The sequence below is a fragment of the Pteropus medius genome, unplaced genomic scaffold, assembly GCF_902729225.1.
Source record: "Pteropus medius unplaced genomic scaffold, Ma_sr-lr_union100, whole genome shotgun sequence".
In the NCBI taxonomy this organism is placed as follows: domain Eukaryota; kingdom Metazoa; phylum Chordata; class Mammalia; order Chiroptera; family Pteropodidae; genus Pteropus; species Pteropus medius.
The window spans coordinates 15,232,758-15,255,015 of record NW_024351543.1 but is presented as its reverse complement, the minus strand read 5'-3'; the positions used below and the strand labels follow the sequence as shown (position 1 = coordinate 15,255,015).

The 22,258-nt window shown below is 38.1% G+C and overlaps 1 long non-coding RNA gene and 1 pseudogene across 1 annotated transcript in view; one reads left to right on the top strand and one right to left on the bottom strand.

The window, feature by feature from the left end:
* LOC120586802 (uncharacterized) overlaps positions 1-22,258 on the bottom strand; it is a 150,376-nt gene that overhangs the window by 107,446 nt on the left and 20,672 nt on the right. Inside the window, exon 2 of the long non-coding RNA XR_005648809.1 lies at positions 16,128-16,202. This is a non-coding gene — a long non-coding RNA (uncharacterized LOC120586802). The remainder of the gene's footprint in view (positions 1-16,127; positions 16,203-22,258) is intronic.
* On the top strand, positions 14,146-14,264 carry LOC120586877 (uncharacterized; annotated as a pseudogene).

Below are 22,258 nucleotides of genomic sequence, written 5' to 3'. Positions count from 1 at the left end.
TTTCCCACATTTTCTACATCATGGCACACCAATAAATCATGGTTACTGGGGGAAATGGTAGGCTCCTCATGGATGATAGGACAGACCCTACCTACCTGGCCGCTGGGAAGGCTAAGTATCTACATCTTTCCATACATGTGACCCCTTCCAGGATTGCTTACCAACAGGAAGCTCTGCTCATCTATTCATACCATGAACCAAAACTCTTACACTTTTCTCAGTCCTACAGAGGTATGATCCTGCCTGACAAAGTCCCAGAGATATTGGTCAGTATGAGAGTGCCTATATGTGCATGTGTGAGATGGGAATAAAAATGGTCTTATGAGAATTTCTTTAGCTATCACAGTAAAATAATGTTAAACTACCTTGTGAATAATTTAGGACATTTACAAATAATCTAATTATATTTAGCCCTTCTCCTAGCCCTTGTGCTCTTGACATCATATAAGTTACTTGTAACTTTTAGTTAATAACTTAATAATCCTACAATATTTTTATTAACACTTTAAATAGCCAATAATTTTTAAAAGGATATATGTGTGTGAATATAGATATATACATTATATAATTTCTGGTGAGAAACTTGTCATTATTCTGTAAGTAATGTATCTTTTTTCTTAGTGTGTAATTTTATGATTTTCTCTTTGTTTTTCAGAAATTGACCATGTTTGCCTATGGTTCCTTTTAAATTGATCTTGCTTGGGGTCCATTGAGATTCTTGGGCCTGTGAGTTGTTATATTTCGTCAATTTGGGGAAACTCACAGCCATTGTCTCTTCAAATATTTCTTCTGCTCCTTTATCTTCCTCTTCTCTTTCCAAGACTCCTACTATACTTATATTAGATCATTTGATATTCTCATAAAGTCTCAGATGTTCTTTTTGGTGTTTCTTTTTGATTTCCACTTTGTTTTCAGCTTGTATAGTCCCTATTAACCAGTTTCCGTGTTCTCTGATCCTTTCTTGCCATTAGGTTTATCAATTCAATTATTAAAATCAATTTTGATATGTATTTTTCAATTCAAGCATTTCCATTTGGTTCGTCTTAACATTTTCCTTCTTTTTGCTGAAATTCTACATTTGTTTACACATACTATCCATCTTTGCCACTCGATTCTTTATCATATTTATTATAATAGCTATTTAAGAGCGTATGTCTGCTTATTCCAACCTCTGTGCCTTATGTGGGTCAATTCCTTTGATTCTTTTTTCCTGGCTTATAGGTCACACTTTCCTACTTTGCCTCATGACTTGCTGTTTTTTATTGTATGCCAGATATTGTGTGCAAAGGAATGATAGAACCTGAGGTCAGTAATATTTACCCCCCAAAAGAATATGGCCATTCCTCTGTCAGGCTGCTAGTGTGGGAGTAGGTGGTGGGAGAGGGGGGCAGGAATGATCAGTCCAGTCTACAGTTGACCTAAGTTTGGGCCTTGTCGGCAGCTCATTTAGGGAGATTTAGTTCAAATGTTTTGAGGGAAGGATCAGGGATTTTCCTTCAGCAGGGCTTGGAATCTGAGAGTCAGTGAAACTCTAGAGACTTCTCTGTGCTTTGCACCTCTCTGTTCGGCTGCCAACTTTTGGGGTTACTAGAGAATTCTATTTGCTCTGACACCAATTTATTTTGTTTTTAAAAACTGGAAATTATTTAAATGTCCAACAAGAAGAATGGTTATATAAGTTATGGGAAAACCAATACTGGAACTTGTATGCAATGATTTATAAAACTGTTCTGAGGAAAAGACAAATGTTTAACATATAATGTTAAATTTAAAAAAAAAAAACAGCATATTAAGGTATGTCAAAAACTATATATACATATGGACAAGTACTAGAAAGAAGCCCCTAAAAATGAAATGCACGAGCCATTGATGTGGCAAGATCATGAGCAGCTTTGTCTTAATTTTTTGTTATGATTTCCACTAATGATGCCAATCATATTGAGTATGTAGGAAAGAATAAACTTCAGACAGAACTGAAATAACAATCGCTTTGCCTATGAAAAAGAACGCAGAGCAGAGAGGGGCCAGCTGGTCTCTTCTCCCCTAAGGCCCAAACTAAAAGAAACTAGTTTAAAATACCAGCAAAAGGACTGGGTTAGAAGCAAGGAAGAAAGAGTCTTTGGACTGTCAAGGTTGCAAAATGAAGACAAAAATGAGAGAGTGAGAAAAGGGGAATAAACTTAGAGGAAGTCAGACGCGGAACAGTTCAGTCCAGCCCATAGGTTCATCATTAATTGACAGTCATGTGGTCAGACAGCTCAGAGTAAACCATCTTCATTTCCATCACTATTATTATGGACTGGAACTGGTTACCAAGAAAAGCTGTGGAATTTCTTCCCCAGGGGCTATTTAAAATCAGATACAGACAACCACCTGTCTAAAATAATTCAGGTTTCATCCTGCCTAGAGGCAAGGGATTGAACTAAATGACCCCTGAAGTTCCTTTTAAACCCTATGACTTTGGATTCCTATGCTGATAATATTAAGAAAGCCTTATTATCCAACTTTTTTCTTGTCCTTTTCTGTGTACTCTCTGTTTATATTTTTTTCAGATTAGAAAAGGAAACTTCTCCCCGTAAGCAGTCCCTTCATTTGTCTCCCTGACACGAGACTGAAACTTTAGTACTGCAAAGATCACTGGGGAATGTTTCTTAGCTGCAGTTGATTATTTCTTCTTTCACTGCCAGGTGTCACTTCACTTGGAGAGAATTCATTTAGCAAGAACGGGGCAGTGGGCTGCAGAAGGAAGAAACAGCATGCAAAGAAGCTGGGTGGATGGGCCTGGCAGGAAGTAGGGTTGAGGAAGGGGGTTGCTGGGAGGACAGAATTTACGAAAAGTCAAAGGACACAAAGCAAGTATTTGAATTAAAAATAAAAAGTCCAGTAAGCTGTAGTTGTGTGTGCACCATTAAACCAAAGCTATTACTTGACCGCAGCAACTAAAAATGTTAATGATGCCACACTAAATGCTTCATAAGAAATCGTCCCCAGCTGCCAGGAAGGCGGAAAAAGTATCAGGGGGAAAGATTTATAAACATCCACTCAGAAGGGAAAATTAGTAACCTAAAAACTAACTAAGCAAACATGTATTTTCCCCTGAATTTCTCATCTCTAATGTGTCAGCGATCACTTCTGGGGTTCTCTGTGAGGACCGACTCTTGCCCTCCTATGGAAGGTGATTTTCAGCCAGAGAAGAGGCCAGGGCAGGAATTATTGAAAGCCCTTTTTTGGATCAGCATTAACAATTCATGGAACTCATTTCTAGTTCCACCTAAGGCATTGGGAAGGACACCTGATGTGCAGCAAGGGCTTGTTCAAAGTGTCTCCTAATCTGCTTTGAAATGCACAGCGGATTGGGGCCAACTCCAGGTCAACACCCCCGTCCTCATTTAGTGAGCTGCCCAGCTGTTCATCTGGTAGAAGAAGTGAAAAAACAGGACTGGCTGTAAACCCACTGCAGTGTCCTGGCCAGCAGCTGAAGGGTGTTTTAAAATGCAAACCTCTAGAGCTGAGGGGTTGGAAACCTGTTTTCTATTCAGGGCCACCGGCTCATAAAGGGAAAAAAAATCACCAAAAGTAATTTGGTTGAGATGAATCAAAGGTTAAACTCACACAATTTAAATGTTCACAATAGAGAATTTCAAGCATTCTCACTAAGTATACCCAATTTGGATAATGTATTTCAATTTCAGGTGAGAAGCAGGTAAGGAGGCTTTTCACTCTTTTCAGTCCACCAAACTTCATTCAGGTGCAACATGCATTCTACAGTGTTGCTCATTCCCTCCGTGCAGAGCGCTCTTCCCTGGCTTCTGCGATGCCGAACTCTCCTGGCTTCGCCCCTACCTCCCCGCATCCCACTCTTCAGTGTCATTTGCCAAGTCTTCCTCCTTATCTCAGACTTGAATGTTGGCTCCTCAAAGCTTGGTCCTGGGCCTGCTTTTATTCCCTCAACAGCCTCACCCACTCCCTAGTTCCTCACCATCTCTAAGCAGATGATCACACATTTGCTCTCCATCCAGACCTTTCTTCAGAGCTCCAGGCCCATCAGTCCAGCTCTTGCTAACAGAGCCTCTTGGATATCTCACAAGCACCTCCAACTCAGTGTGTTCCAAACTGACCTCCACTCCTTCCTCCAATTCTTCCTCCAATGTCCTTTCCCAGTGAATGCAGACCCATCTGCTCAATTTCAGAAGTTGAAACACTAAGAGTCAGTTTTGAAACCTCCCTCTCCCTCACCCCACATCTAACCCATCTCCAAATCCTAAGTACCTCTCTTGTTCTCTACCCAAAAAGTCCAAGCTGCCAGCATCTCTATGTCTGAAATGTCAACAACTTATTGACCAGTTTTTCTGCATCCATTTTGCCCCCTCCAGTTCATTCTATATACACTAATCAAAGAGAGATTTCTACAGGGCAAAGCAATGCATTCCAACACTTTTCGAATAAAGATCGACAAGCTTCTGTGGCCCATAAAGCTGTGAAAGACCTGTCTTTGCACAATTCTGCAGCCCTGTCTCTAGATACCTTTCTGCCTTCCACACCCCCACCCAGTTCCACTCTGAAAACCGCACAGTTCTTTCGTTTCCTCAAGCTCACCCTGCTCCTCTCCACATCAACACCTTCAAAAGTGCAGATTTTCTCTGCCTGTACCTGCTTCCTCCCTGTGAATCTGCTTAGCCAATTTCTTTTCATCCTCCCAGTCTCAGAATTACCACTTCCTCAGAGAAATCTTTCTGCATTCCCACGGCCAAATCGAAGCTCCACTTGTCCAGTTTCATAGTCCCTCTGACTTTTTATTTTTGTAGGATTTATCACACTTTCTAATTAAATAACTATTATACATATTTAGTTCTTTTCTATCTTTTGCACTGCTGTTTCTTCAGTGCCTAACACGATGTCTTGCACATAGGATATGCTCAATGAAGCTATCCTGAATGAATAAATGAATGAATGAATGAACGAGTAATAGAAATAGAGATAAAATCATACACACAAAAAGGAAAAGGATTATCTGTAGTCGAGTTACTCACAATTTGTGTATTTTTATTTCTGTGAATTTAGTCAGGTGTTCTCTCTCAGTTACTCATATTGGAATTAGTGATCAGCTTAAATCCCAATGGCTTTTTCACATTAACCAATGTCAAGCCAGGTATTCCTCTGTGCTTAGGTAATTTGTGTTTCATCTATATGTAAAGATTTATCCTTGGGGAAAAAATAAAACTTTTGAAACCAAATTCTGTTATCCAAGCTATTAACTGTCCTCACCAGATGTCATTTAAAAATACTATGCCTTTTTTCAAGTTGTTAGTAAATGGTTTCCTCATGCTAGCACCACAAAACCTTGCAAATACCTCTAAAGCCTCATTCCAGTGTGGCAGGCATAATTGGTTGACTTATTCAATAGCCTTGTCTCCCAACTTTCTTATTCCTTGCTACAAAACCCAGAAACCCAGTTTGCCAGCTTCCCTTTTAACTAGTAGTGGCTAGCAAGACAAAAATGGACATCTACAAAAAGGAAAGAATGTGGGGAACTATTTTGCTCCCGTTTTAAAAGAAAAAGCAAGTTCAGCCTAAGATGTGCTCTCTTAACACTGATCACTTCATTGTGTCTACCTTTGAATGTGACTGTGATGCTTGGAGCCATAGCAGTCATCTTGCAACCAAGAGGTCAGAAGTAGGAAGGCAGAGTCAATATGATGAAGATGGAGGAACTCTGAACCAGCCTATTATGCCTCTTTATAATGTTCTTGTTATGAGAAATAACTGTCTTTGTTGTTTAAACCACTATTAGTTGGATGTTCTATGATTTACAGTCATACATAACTTGAATGATGCATTTAGTTAGAATGGGATCATTGATCACATTCAAAGTATAATTGATTGACCAGACGCAATTCTGTCTAATTGTAGTGAATTCCAATCCTCATTTTTCTATGTTATCCTTGAAGCTATCACGAAAGATTTTATTTCAAATTCCTTTCTCATATCAAGGAACACTGAAACTATGATATTTCCCTTGTTTGACAGTTCTGTAGGTTTACTTGATAAGCCTTGCTCTTGGCCTAAAAAGAATATACATAATAGACATAGTATGATCAGTTCCTATTTCTGTGAATTTTCATCTGGATTAATATTAAGCCTCTTAAAACCTTTTTCTCTATCAGCTTCATCTTTTTTTTTCTCATTATTATTTTTTTTTAATGGATAGGTAGCTTTTTCCTCCTGAGCACATAAAAATGAAAACTCAACACAACATAGAATAAGTTCTCCCTACTGCTCTTCCAAACTCTTTCATGGTTTCATAACTTGAAAAAACTTCAGAGGTTCTGTCCACTAAATAGAATAATCAGAATATTCTCTGGCACTACTTAGAATATCAGTTGGGCTTCTGAATCATAGACTCAAACTAACAGTAGTCTCAATATGAAAGGTGATTACTTTTGGCCTTACAGTCTAGCCACCAGCAGTTTATGGTGGCACGATAGCTTTATAATGGCAGGCACCCAGTCTCCTTCTAGCTTCTTAAGCATATCTGGTTGGCTTTCCTCTTGCTCCAAGACAGTACCTACCACATGTACATTCAGGACAGCAAGATAGAGAAAGAAGAATGGACGATGTCCTTTCCCTGTAAGGGCATGATCCCAAAGTTGCACATATCACTTCTGCCCACATGTAACTGTCTACAACTTAGTCACATGGCCCCATCTAGGTGTAAGACTAGAAAAATGTAGTCACTATTCTAGGAAGCCATGCACCCAGCTAAATATTAGGATTTCTACTACCATAGACAAAAGGAGGAGAGATTTTGAGGGATAACTAAAAGTCTCTATCAGACTTCCCCTCAAGAGAAATCTAATTTCTTGGGCCAAAGTTGTAGTAACCAACAATAATATAACAATCTAAATGGAATCGAACCAAAGGCTGAAGCTGGCTCTTGGGCTGAACAAAGATCATTCTCTTTAATGTGAGAGGCCCAATATCTTTTAAGAAGTTTTTTTTGGGGGGGGTTTGGTTTTGGTTGTTGTTGTTGTTGTTTTACAATAGTGGTTCTCAATGAATGGCTGGGACCAGCAATATCAGCATGACCTGGGAATTATGAGAAATGCAAATTCTTGGGCCTAGCTTGACTTACTAAATCAGAAACTGTAGAGACAGAGCCCAGCAACCTGTGTTTTAACAAGCTCTACAGAAGATTCCGATGCATGTTCAAGTTTGAGAACCACCACAGTGTAAATTATAGCACTTCATGGATCCATAACGAATATTTATAAATTCCCGTAATAAAACATGTGGTACCTGGATAGTTCCTGTGCTCAGGTGAGCAACAAACTGTTCAGTTAAGGAAGTGTTCTGATCATAAAATGGGTTCCAAATAAAATATATATCTTTATATTAAGGAGTCTTTAATTCTTAAGAAAATTTCTGAGACTTATCTTTAATCTTTTCAAAAACAATAGTTCAGCAATGGATTTAAAATTGAGAAAGAGTAAATCCTCCTCTTACTATACTGTCATCATAAAGACATAGTTCAACTCTCTTTCTGATGCAGTCAGCGTTATGAACAGGACATCCAATGGAGACATCTCACCTCAAAAGAAGGAGTGCCAATGACTGGTTCACTAGATGGAGGAGGCAGGAGTCTCTGGGACATCCTGCCACAAAAAAAACTTTCCTTTTCCAGCTCATAAATGTGAATGATTACTTATTTACATAGTCTTTCCTTTCTCTCATGGTCTTATTAGTTATAAGAGATAATACATTGTCTTTACAATCATTTACAGCACTGCCTCTCAAACTTTCATTTGCAGATGAAACACTTGAGGGTCTTGATAAAACACAGATTCTAATTTAGTAGGTCTGAGACCAGCCAAGTCTGAGATTCTGCAGTTCTAACAAGCTCTCGGGTGAGGCTGATTCTGCTAGTCTACAAATAATGCTAAGTAGCAAGGATTTGTAGAATAATAGAATCAAGAATATAGAAGCTGTTTCATAAAGCCTCCCAAATTTAGCTAAAGAAGTCTCCACATTAAAGAAGTCAAATTAAGCATTCAGCACCAGCCAAGTTAAAAAAGAAAAGATGCTTATTTACAGGGATCAGTGAACAGAGAGGAAAAAAGAAGGGGGCATAGGATACCTATGCCCCAATTATCATTTCACCCTTGCTCCCAGGGCAGGACATCCTCACAAGTCTAGCTGTTCTTCCTGGGTGGGAATCGTTGTGGTTGGTGACAGGTATGCTCTCATGCATGCATTCATTTAATAAATATTTACTAAGCAGTGATTATATGCCAAGGGGTCAACTCGAGTATCAAAACATCATCTGCACAAGTAGAAGGGCACTGTCATGGTCCCACACTCTGGCTAGGCTTTAGCGTTTTATAGTGCTCCCCATGACTCCTCTGTCCATCAGAGACCTGGCTCGTCTCCAGAACATTACCCCGGAAGTAGAAATTTACTTCTCATTGGGTTGTTTAATAGCTCTGAGTTACAGAGACCCATTTGCAATTGGCTCACTTGCTTTATCCTGCAGGAGACAACATTCTCCAGTTGAGGAGATATTTTGCCACCTGGACAACTGACTTTTCTATTTACTTCCAGAGCTAGCATTCGGCACTTCCTCTCTCAACTCAAAATCACTCTTTTAGCCAGGTATTAATGACAGAAAAGCTATCTTTGGTTTACTTTACACTCTAAGCCCAAATATTGTCAAAGTCTTAACCAAAAGATTAAATGTGCTTCTTCCTTTACTATTCCTCAAGGCAAAATGAACTTCTGAAAATTCCGCATACACAAGCTGACCTTGGCTCTTCTTTTCACAAGCCCCACAAAAGAACATTAAGAAAACTTTAAGAACACCTCTATTTAAGAGAAGTCACGAGACCATTAAGGCCCTGGGTAAATTGAACGTATTTTTCCAAGCCATAAATTAAGAATAAGCCTGGAAATTTTAAAAGTACTTATGGCGACAAAGAAACAGAGAATTTAAGAATAGGCTTGTCCTAAAAAGTTTCAAAAATATATTCATCTTGGCCCTGGTATCCAAAAGTGTTCTCAAGGTGATGTAGAAAGGGAAAAAAGGATAAAGAAAGTGACACAGAAAAAAGACAGAGTTCATGTGCTTCATAACAACATCATTTGGGATAACCTAGATCGATTTTCTCAACCTATTTTTCATTATCATAGCCCTGAGGAATCTTTTTAAACATTTTGTTCTTAATCCCCTTTGAAATTGCAATACCACAGATATGCTATATACTTGTTTATTTATGGTATGTATATACTCTATATTTTCACCCATCCCAAGAATGAATTTTTATCCCCTTGGAAGTAATATCCTGCCTGTTAAGAATGCATGGGTTACAGGCTGCTTGGCAACAATCTAAAATCTTAGTATTAGTTACAACAAAGTAATTTTCACTCCCATACTCTGTATATCACAGGTCAGATCAGAGTGAAAGGAGGCACCGCTCTCCAGATCTCTTCACCCCAGTATGCAGGCTGATGCGGCAACCATCAATTCCTGCATTCCCAGATGCCAATGGCAGAGAGAAAAGAGCGCTTGGGAAGGTCTCATACCTGCAGTTAAATGCTGCAGCTCAGAAGAGACACGTGTCACTTCTCATCTCAGCTCATTGGCCAGAAATAAGCCATATGGCCCCCAAAACCACCAGGGGATGAGGAAGTTCAGTTCCGCTGTATGCCTAGAAGATGGAGAGCAGGAGGAAATAGTAGGCAAGAAGAAACAAATGCTCTCAAAACAACCTTGCCTTTGGACAGTCCTGCTATCAAAGAGGATATGTTGCTAAATATATACAGAGAGACTCTTGGGACCACAGAATGTCAATTTTCCTTGTCCAAGGCTCACCTGAGTTCTTGCCAGTATTAACCAAAAGAGACACTTCCTCATCCCCGCCACCCTGTCCGATGTCCAGTTCATTTATACCCGCACACTGAAGCCATAAATACCATATCCTACTTTTCTCACTACCACTTCTACTTCAACTCCCCAACTAGAGATCAAAAACCAGCAAAGGAAATTAGAAGGCTAAGAAGGCTATCTATTAGAGAAACTCTTTAGATTGCAAAATCGTTCAACTGCCAGTACCTTTGGGGAAAGAAGTAAACTAAATACAAATAATTTAACACACAAGCGAGGGTCATCGCCAAGATGAAACAAAGTAAGTGCCCAATAAATACCTGATATATAAATGAAGGCATGGTTGAATAAATCACTGAATAAAATGTGCAGCCCATTTTCCAAAGTCCTCAACAATAGGTTTTCACCTTTATTGTTGTTTTCCTTATCTTGGTGAGGATGAGTGGTGCTCTCTTTCCTCTCGTGTCATGTTTCAGTCTTAACAATAAGCTCTGTTCCCTTGTGGTCCCATTGTTGGCTTGACAACTGGGTTTGGAGTACCTGTGTTTATTACTCCATTTCCTCTTTCCTTCCTCTTTAATTGCAGCGAAGACCTTGTCACCTGGCCCCTTCTCTAGATTGTCCCATTCCCTGTTTGACCCGTGACTACCCAGGTCTCATGTTAACCCTCTCCAAATTCTTCAGAAAAAAGAACTTCATGACATAAACACACTGACAATGAAACAATGACATTGATAAACAGACAGACAGTGATTAGATATTGTTGCGAAATGCCAGAAACGTTTGCACGCAGAGTGGTGCTGGTTCAGCCAAGGATCACTATGGGTTTGCTCTTTCTTACTTTAAAACACACTGATGGAGCAGGTGCGAGTGGTTGGTATGGCTCATCTTTCCACATAGAGTTATGGGACCAGGCACTACTGATGCAAGTGTTGTAATTGCTCTTGAAAACTATGAACTTGAACAAGAACAAGCCAGCCAGTTGATTCATATTTAGGTAGTTCAAGTGTCCAAGTGTCACTTTTGAAACAAAATATCTACTTGAAAATTTTAAAACATGTTATTTAATCCCATCTTGGGACAGAGGTAGGGGCCTGGTGAGGATGTGGGAATGGGAGCTAGTCTTTCTGTTCTACAAAGAGATAGAGTGAATAAAAAGTATCTTTGGGGCAAGGTACTTGGGAGAGGAAAAGGATGTTTCTTTTGTTCCGGAAAAGTTTTAAGTCAGAACTAAGTCTCAGAAAGGGCAACATAGATTTGCTCTGAACACAAATCAAATACCATGAACACACTAGATGGCATCTGGTTTGTCTATATCCTGTAATGTGTCACTCTTCGCTGTTTGCTTCAGATAAATAGATCATAGATTTCTATTCCTACCTCTATTAATCTGATATTCCTGACAAGTAACATAATAGAGAAGGTAAAGTATAAAAAGCATAGAAGGAAAAGGAACTCACTTTGCCCTTTCCACGCAGGCAGCATATTCACTGCTCTGCACATATTTATTGAGCATAATATGAGCCAGGCCCTGATCTAGCTCTTGGGATGTAACAGTGGCCAACACGGACACAGCCCCTGACCTCATGGAGGTAACATTTTAATGGAGAATAAGAGACAATGAGCAAGGAAATGAACAAATGATGAGGCAATTTCATTTGATAATAAATGCTAGAAAGAAAATAAGACAGAGTAAGGTGATTTTATCTTAATGATATGAGAGTTGGGAAGTTATTTTAGATAGAGTGATCAGTGAATGAGATTTTTCTAAGGTAGTGTCCTTCGAACTGAGATCTAGATGATGAGAAAGAGAACAATAAGTACGGAGATCCTAGGGGCAGTAATGAACTTGGGGACATCAAGGAACAAAAGGAGATCCTAGGGGCAGTAATGAACTTGGGGACATCAAGGAACAAGGACATCACGTGCCCGGAAAATAGAGGAGGATTATGACAGGAGATGAAGTTGGAGCAGTAAGTTGACTCTAGATAATGTGGGGTCATAAAGATCAGGGTTAAGTGTTTGAATTTCTAAATATATGTAAACTGTGGCTGTCAGAAGTCAGAGTGAGAAGAGCAGGCATGAGGCTGTCTCCCCTCTGCTTTCTCCAGCCCCACTGAGTACCAGCATGGTGGGTGTGTTCTCATAATTAGTTAGTGCAAATGAAATTATTATGTCCTAGGTCAAGTTTTCTAAAAGTAGACCCCAAGACAAGGAGTCACATACAAGCGACTTATTAAGGAAGTACACCCAGAAGAAACCAGTAAGGGAGGGTGGGGAAGCAAGATAGAGGCAGTGAGGAGACTAAGGAGGGGAGCACTCTCTCGGGCGGAGTTCCACAGGCAGGAGCTACAGCCTCATCCCTGGAAGTAGCTCTGAGTGAAAATTGTATAACTTAACACCTCGCAGTTGTTCTAAGTTGAGATAAGAAACATGAGCTTTCATAGTCTCTTACCTGACAGTCCCTTGGTTGAAAGTCACCCCAAGAAAAGTAGGGTTGAATATCCTGAGTGTAGTCCTCCCAAATAGAGCTGCAGGTAGAAACTATTGGAAGCAAAAGCACACTTAAGTGTACATACACACACACACACACATGCACATACACACACACTCCTAAAATCAGATCCTAGGAGACTGGTCAGAGTACCTATATTATCCACTACACAACTTAACTGAAATACCTACTTCAAAACAAAGTTCCACCACTTACTCCCTATGTGATCTCAGTGCTCCCATCTGTAGAATGTACACAATCACTGTACATACCTTATAGGGTTATTCCAAATACTTAAATCATGATAATACATTTAAAGTTCTAACACAATACCCAGCATATAATAGGCACTCAATAAATTTTTTTTCACCTTATCAGGCACTCCAAAATTGCTGCACCAATCTAATGGAATGTTTCCCATTTACTGCTTTCTCCATGCTCTTGTGAGATCGTGAAAGCTCCACCAATTTCCATAAGTATAATAGCTTTATAATAAGGTCAGCTGGTAAGCTAGAGGATTATCCTGAGAACCTTCAAAAAGAAATATAACTACATTCCTACCTAATTACACATCAAGGCATCCTTAAGAATCTGTCTTCCCTCTGGGGAGGACTAGGAATATTCTTAAGAATAACCAAGAAATGTCATTAGCTATCATAAATAGATTCAGAAATCACAGATGTCCAAAAGACTTCAATCAAATTCTTTATATGCAGGTCCATTATGAGTGATAATAGACTTGTGGCAGCTTCATGGATTCTTGGATTTATTTCACTGCTTTCATAATTGTACTTCAAATGCTATCCTACTTCCTAATAATGAATGTATGGGTTCACTTCAGAAGAGTTTTTTTGAACTTGATTACAATACCCTATGTCAAAGAGTCTCTATTTAACACTCAATAGGATTTTGAACATTTAATCATTTTCACATGTCTTTCATCATCCCACTTCCTAGCACCTACATTTTGAGCTATTTCTAAGTTGGCCTATTTATTTCTATCTATTAAAATGAGCCCACAACAAGCAAAGGATGACCTAAAATATGGGAATTAGAAACCAAACTCAATAATATATAGGGCAAGATGCAACTCAGCTCAGAGTCTATTTGAAAAGGAGAGTAATATATTCCATTCCTTAAAAACAACATAATCTATTTAGATGGAATTAAGGGGACCTGACTGATAAAGGCTGTTTGTGAAAAGTAGTCTCAGACTTCTAGGTAAAGATACGTTATCCTCCAGGGTTTTCCCCCTTTCCTTGCCACACCCCACTGGAATGCCAGTAAAAGAAAAAAAAATTGTATTAACCCAAAAGGACAAATAGAGTGGAAGAGGGGAGATCCAAGGGATGGGATTATAGATGGGACTGAAAACAGAGCAATTAAAACGCACGTACTGAACTATAAGAACTTCCTGTTTCTTCTGCCACCTGCCCCAAAATGGCAATAGCGAGGCAATGTACTGTTTCTTCACCTCTCTCTAGACTAAAAGCTGAAGATTCTTCCCTCAGGAAGCTGGACAACACAAAGATAAAGCCTTTTGAGCCAGATAGAGTCCCCCAATAAAAATACCTTCTCATTACCTCATCATCCTCAAATGGAGCCCACCAGTGAAAAGGCCCTCCTCTTCCACAATGCACAGCTTCTGGTCTACTTTCTAATACTTTACTCTCAATTATATATGGAAAGCCAAAAGTCACCAGTTATGAGAATAGATGTCTGGCATAAAAGACACCCAAACAAATAGAAAAGTAGGTTTTAAAGGAAACAGAGAGTCTATGGCCATGCCAGTCTGAACACACTCGATCCCGTCTGATCATGGAAGCTAAGCAGGGTCAGGCCTGGTTAGTACTTCGATGAGAGCCCACCTATGAAGACCAGGTGCTGTAGGTGTAAAAAATAAAAATTAAGAGATTGTAAGCTGACAAGGTCTTTACAATCTGTGAGGTCAACCAAGGGTAGCCTTGCCTAAAATAAATAAATAAATAAATAAATAAATAAATAAATAAATAAATAAATGGATAGATAGATAGATAGATAGATAGATAGATAAATAAAAATATTAAAGGAAACAGAGACAATAAATGAAGAAGAAAAGTTTGAAATATCTATAATATATATCTTTGGAAAGCTAAGAGACCATATTCCCATTTGTGACATAAGAATAAGATGCTAGCTAAAAATGTATCAAAGCACAATAAAGACCATTTTATAGTTAACTGAAATTAAAAATTTAATAGAAAAGCTAATAGATGATGAATTTGAATCACTTACCTAGGAAGTAAAATAATAGAACTTACCTAGAAAGTAAAACAATTTCCCAAATATGTGGTAAATGGGAGGAATAATAAACACAATATTAGATAAAAATCTAAGAAGTCCAATATCCAATTAATATGAATTCCAGAAAGAAATAACAGAGGAAAACGATGGATAAAATTATAAAAGTCTCAGCCAATAACTAAAGACATGAGTCTCTAGTTCTCTGACAAATACAATGAATAAGAGACTCAACTGCAGTCATGTCATCATGAAAAATCAGAATATCTGGGATAAATGAAAATTCTAAATGTTTTCAGAGAGAAATAATATGTCAGATGCACATATTGGAAACAAGAATGTCTTCAAATTTGAGAGCCATTAGTCTTAATTTAAAATTCTAGACTGAGTCCAATCATCAACTGAGTATAAGGAGAAAATAAAGACATTTCTAAACATAAAAATGTTCAAATAAACAAACCCCCCATACACTCTTTTGATGGGAAGCTACTAAATAATATGCTTTAATGAGAGAAAAAGAAAAAGAAGCTGTGGGCTCTAGAAAGCTTCAACAGAAGAAAAAAATGAGGGCAATTCATAAACCGATGGTGAAGGGAAGATTCATGGAGGCCTACAGATGAATCATTTCAGATAGAATAGGAAGTTAGAAGGCTGCAGAAATATTTCCAGAGTAGAAATGGAAAAAATGGAACAGACAGATTATTTAACGCATTCGATCATTTGGAAAAAATACATAATGCTACCTTTAACAGATCAGTGAGAGCATTTGGGCAAAAAATAGAGGCCTATAGAAATCTAATTGAAAGTAAAAACAGAGGCAACTGTAGTTGCTAGAGACAGAGGGTAGAGGTTGGGTGAAAAGGGTAAAGGGGGTCAAAGATACAAATTTTGAGTTAAAAAATAAATAAATCATGAGGTTGGAATATACAGCATGGTAACTATAGCTAATAATATTGTATTGTATATTTGAAAGTTGTTGAGAGTAAATGTTAAAAGTTCTCATGACAAGCAAAAGAATTGTAACTATGTATAGTGATGGATGTTCACTAGACTTCTAAATAAAGATTATCCTCCATGGTTTAGACTTATTGTGGTGATCATTTCTTGCAGTTTACACAAATATTGAATCATTATGTTGTACATCTGTAGTGTTAACTCAGAAAATAGCCCCTCCACATACTCAGAAGACTGATAGCTGCCCGGCCAGCAGCCAAGGAAGGCAGCAGAGCTTTCAGCAGTGCCTTCCCCCAAGGACGTTTCCTGCTGCTCCCACGGACATTATCTGCTCCCGTAACCAAGCAGCACATCTTGCTCCCATCCACTGGAGAAGGCACTGCTCCCCCAATGAGATTACCCCTCCCTCTGCTTGTGTGCATAAAAAACTGCTTGCTCTTAGTCAGCAGCTTTATTCCTGCAGCTGTAACCAGCCGCTGCTAAAGCTTCTCTGCCTTGTGAGTAATAAATGGCATTTCTCACCCATCTCGTCCTCCTTGTGGTTCTTCCGGAATATCCAAATCCAGGCTTGGGGGTCCTGTGTTACAACATCTGAAACTAATATAACGTTATACGTCAATTATAACTCAATAAAAAAATTTTCTAATCTTAGAAACAGAGACAACTATTAATTCCAAGAAAAACAAAGATCGTATAAAAATGCAACCATAATATCCTACATTTCTCAGCAGTGAATGACATTTATAAATTGAAATGCTGTAAACAACAACACTCGATTGAATCAAAAATTGTATGGCAGAGAGAAGTGAAAGGACAATTGCGGAGAGGAGTATAAGATGCTGAAATTCTTAATTGCCTAGCAGGAAATCAAAAAATAATGTTAAGAGATAACAACATAAGAATATTATTTGACATGTGGAAGCACGTATCAGAAAAAAAATTCTAAAAAGGATTGAAAGTGGTTATTTCTGGGGATTGAAGGTAAGGAATGAAAAAGTGTTGAACAGAGAGCCACTTTATTTGTAATAAGTGTTTTAACACTATTTGAATTTTTTTTTAGTATAAATATATAAAACTTTAATAGAAAAAATTTTTAACTGTGAGGAGGGAAAAAGAAAGGTAGTCATCTTCTGTGATCCATTCTTTATTAACAAATGCTCACAGATACAAAATTGTTCTTATTGAGATGGTGCCCAGTTTAAGAGTTTCCAAGAAAATCATAACCCACTCAAACAGACTTTTAAAGACTAAACCAGCTTGAAACTGAAAATCAAAAATATATTTAGTTTCTTAGAAAACAAAGTCAAATCAAGTAAATATCTAGTTCACTTTATGCTCGTCTATGTATATAAATACATATAGTCTTTCAGTTTTAATTCTCTGATTGTTTTTGTATGTGTACACACACACACAAATATCTTTATTCATATCTCCCTAAGATGTAGTTTATTTTTCACCTTTCACTTGTAAGCATTTTGATTAAATGGTTAACATTGCACCCAGTTTTTGGTCTGTCTTTTCTTTTAAGTTAGGGTTGTCAGATAAAATACAAGATGCTCAGTTAAATTTGAATTTTAGATAAAACAACAAATTTTTTTAGAATAAATATATCCCAAATATTACATGGGACATGCTTACAAAAAAAAATTATTCGTTGTTTATCTGAAATTCAAATTTAACTGGGCATCCTGTGTTTTTATTTGCTAAGTCTGACAACCCTGTTTTAAGGGTTATCTCTGCCAAACTAATCTCACATCTGCTCTGAGTCAGTCTAAAATGCAGCTGCTGTTTTTCGTCACGTGTTCCCTCTCTACCATCTCAGCTCCATCTTGAGGCATTATTTTTTGTGCCTGGTCACTCCGGGATCTCCAAAGCTCGGAATAAGGTAGAGCCTCTGCCTTGTTTGCCTCAGTCCAGGGGTGATGCAGAGCTGATGGTCTTGCTCTTTGCTGCCTGCCCCTTGACACCTACGAACACCACTTATATAGAGTCTGTGCCTTATAAAAGATTTGGTGACACTTAACACAGAATACTAAATATGACAGAGTAAATTGAAAAACGAAGAAAGCTTTCACTTGGGACCATCTCATGGAAACCTTTAGTTCCTAGCTCACTTTCTTCTCCTGTGGTCCACTACTATCGCGGCATCTTCTGGGTGATGAAACCACCTCTATTAGTCCTTCAAAATATGACTCCTCTCTCTCCTTTTAGGAGAGTTCAATTCCTACCCACAGGAGTGGGCCTCACTCTTTCCCTACAAGAGGAATTTATCAGGATTAAGAATCCCCCAGCAGTGATGAAAAAGTTTTATATCTTGATGGTAGTGTTGATTACATGAGGACTCACCTTTGTCAAGAGTCATAAATTGTACACACAGAACGTGTGTGTTTCATGATATGTTAATGATAACTCAATAAAATGGATTTTTGAAAAATATCCCCCAGCAGTACTTTTATTAAAACGTGAGTTAATCATTGTGGAATCTAAAATAACACTACAGGGATTTCAGCCACACGGCCCAGGATTTTGCACTCCAGGTTCAGATTTCCACAAGCTCTGGCCACCAGTGTGGAATGGAGATGTGTCTCCTTTTGTTTCTTGTGGTGGTCTAGCCTCTTGTGGATATGTTTAAATAAAACACACACACACACACACACACACACTCACTCACACTCACACACACACACTGTAGAGATGTTATACTATAGTCCCCCTAAATATATTATAGAAAGCAAAATTATTTAATAATCAACTCCATGTGACATAGAGACATGTGCAAGATATCTCTTGGTAGAACAAGTGAATCAAGACAAAGGCATTGGCCTATCTATACAAATGTACTTCCCTGTGAGGCAATATTAAAAATGGAATCATTAAACAGGAATATCCTCTGAACTATTACAGGTGTGGTGGTGGGGTGGAGTTTGGGAGATGTTTAGTGTTGTTTTACAGGAATTGTCTTGGCTTCCAGGATTTTGCTATTCAACAAAGGGAAAATTCCATTTTCAGTTCCAATGTTAATCAGGAAATTGTTCTTCAAAAAAAGGGGGGAACAGCTGAAAAACTCCTCACTACTCCACAGCCCAGGAAACAAACAGGACAGGAGGCCGGAAGCCTGAGCTCCACCCAGAGAAAAGCCATTTCTGGGTAAGGAATAATTTAAGGCCAGGCATTTTGCAGATAATGTGGGAGGAAAGCAAACCTCTCAAGCAAAGAGTGGGTACTTACAGTAAGCCTTTTGAAAGCATGTAAACAAACTCTAACAACTTTCTATAACCTTTAATAAATAAATGCTTTGATATTAAAGAGAGAGAAAAGAAAAAGAAATAAAATAATCTAATATCAAACGAAGACAGAGCAAAGGGTCCCCAAAAAGCAGAGTATCGAAAGAAACAAAGAAGAGGATTCTGATCAGCTTGGGAATAGTAATAGTAATGTTGACAACTATTCTGAGCACTCACTGTGCACCCAGGACTATTCTAAGTGTTTCGTATGCATTTAACCTCACAACAGCCCCATGAGCTAGTACTATTATTAGTCTCACTTTGCACAAAATGAAAATGAGGCACTGAGACCTCAAGCAACTTGCAAAAAATCACACTGTAAGTGGGTAGCAGAGTCAAGATTTGAATACATCACCATCTGTTTGCAAATCCTTAACCCTTGATTACTATGCTCTAGTCCCTTGCTACTCAGACTGCCTTCCATGGGCCAATAGCAGCATGAGCATCACTCTGGAGCTTGTTAAATTGCAGTATCTCAGGTGGTATCCCCTAGACCTACTTAATCAGAATCCGCATTTTAACGAGACCACCAGGTGACTCCATGCATGTTAAAGTTTGAAAAGTACTGCTCTAGTCCCTGTCAAAAGACAGATAATTCTCTTAGTCTAATCTGGTTCTAATTTATCACCAGTGCCTTCATGAGAATATACAGAAAATGGATATCAGAATCTATTGTATAGAATTCATAATTATTTTAAATAAATTATGCTCTTTTTTTGCAGTAAGTAAAAAAAAAGTTGCTTAGTTTCCTTCAGGGTTCACAGACTAGGCACCCGTAGGTTACTTTATAGCTATGCTTTTAAAATTTTCCACCGAGCCTCCCTAACAGTTGAGCGCTTATCCTAGAGGTCTTGGGAGCCACAGACAAGTTTCTTCTCTCTTCCTTTCCTACTTTTTAATTATTTTTTGTTTGTTTCGGTAAACAACTTTACTGAGGTATAATTTTCATACTAGAAGAGTCAACATTGAATTTACAATTCAATGATCTTTAATAAATTCACCAGATTCACTGAGTTCTACAACCGTCACCATAATCCAGGTTAGAACATTCTCATCGCCCCAGTAAGATTTCTCATGCCTATTTACAGTTAATCCTCATTCCCACCACCAGCCCCTGTCTCTATAGATTTGCCTACTCTGAACATAATTGGAATCATACAATATGTGGTATTTTACATCTGGCATTTTTTTCACTGAGTGTAATATGTTTGAGGTTTATTCATACTGTAACATATAGCAATACTTTTTTTTTTTAGTGATTAATTATCCATTGTATGGTGCCATAGCCCTTTTTATTATTTAGCAAGTTTTTTTAATTGAAGTCTCAATATTTATCTTTAAAATTCATTCAAGTATTGTACATCTCTGTGCTAGCCTTAATAGAAAAACATTTTAAGTGATGTATATGTTTCCACCAAATTTTTTAAAATTTAACTTGCTGCTCCAGGTCACCTTAGACTCTAACTGTATGATGTGTAACCCTGGGTGATGGGAGTTTGTTACAGGGAAGTGGACAGGAAGAGAGAAAAGTGTAGTCATTTAAGTCTTTAGTCACGTCAGTCATTAGTCACTCCCAGACTAACCCCTCTGCAGTTTGCTTCAAGTTCCAAAATAAAGATGCCCACTGGTATGAAGAGAGGGCAGAATGAGATGGACCATCATGACTATTACATAAATATTGTGAAGACTAGAACATTGAAAAAATAATATCATTCTTTTTAAAAAATATTGCTTTAATAAGGGACTTTTCCTGTTATGCAAAACAAATAGCTATCCCCCACCCTACTATCCCAAAAGCTTACTTTTAAAAAGAACCCTCACCTTGTGTGTTTTAAAGTTCCTTGCCCCATGAGACTGTTAATTCCATACATGATCAACTTGGTGTTCTCTAGCTTAGGTTCTATTAGAATTACCATCAAATTACCCAGTGCAAAGACCGTGTTTCTAATATCATTTTTTAATAAAAGAAACCAGAGCTCCTTGGAGATATAGTTGATTCTAGGACTGGGGCAGGAAATATACAAAATAATCCTGAAGTATCTTATAGTACCAGATAATTCTTACTTTCTGCTCCAAAAAATAATAATAATGATGGCATGTCAAAGGGACACGAGTGCCAACCTGAAGGAGCTCCCAATGGCCAAAGATGGAGCAAGTTGAGAAAAAAATAAATAATGTAGTATTTAATTAAAATCTAAAGTGTAAAATCCATGAGACCATACTGATATAAATATATTATTGAATAAATAAACAAATGGGGGAGAAAAGGCAGTCTCTCATATAGAAGAATTCCAGATATTTTGTGTAGAGACTCTTCTCTTAAGGAAGTAGAACTTAACCACCCACCCACTGAGTGTGGGCAGCATTTAATGACTTATGAAAAGACAGAGAAAACCTAACTCACAAAGGAGAAACCTGTTAGGCACTGCCTTGGCCAGGTGATCAAGGTTAATGTCATCAGTAATAAGTCATCTTGAAAATAAGTACCCTTTAAATAATATGATTAGAAAGGCAGCTAATCTCTGTGGTCTTCCTCCCCGCCCCCAAAAGGAATGTAACCCCCAAAATAACCATGAGAAAAACACCAGACAAACCCAAACTGAAGAGCATTGTACAAAAGACCTGACCAGCCCTTCTTAAAACAAGGCATATCTGAATGTCTGAGAACTGTCACAGCCGAGAGGAGCTTAAGGAAACATGACAACTAAACATAGTGTGGTATCCTAAAATGGAATCGGGGACAGAAAAAAGATATTAGAGAAAAACTAATGAAATCTGAATAAAACATGGAGTTTTGTTAATAGTAATGTACTAACGTTGGTTCCTTCATTGTGACAAATGCACTGTGGTAACTAACGTTAAGATGTTAACACCAGGGGAAACTAGGTGTATGAGAACTTTCTCTACGATCTTTGTAACTTTTCTGTAAATCTATGCTATTTAAAACAAAATATTTAATATTAAAAAAATATATATGTTACCACCAGAATTATTTCAGAAATTTCTCTATAAAGAAATATGCACTAAATTAGCCTAACTAACCACGGGCAACAGTTATCTGAATAAGGGACTCTTTTCTTCTTTTTAAGGCGTCACTCACTGCCCAGGCTGATGTCATCCACAGTCAAAGGCTTTGAACTACATAATGATGACTCACAAATCTATGCTGCCACCTATCCCCAGCCCCTCTGTAAATGCCCAAAGCCTGGTAATGTTTCCATGTTGCTGTCCTCCTCAAGCACATGTGACAACAAACTGGACAGTAAAGCTGTGTATGGCTATTGGCTATTATTATAATTCAAATATGCAACACAAGCTCATTTTCAGTTGTGAGTTTGCTCTCTTGGCTGGCCCTAGTGATTTGGTCAT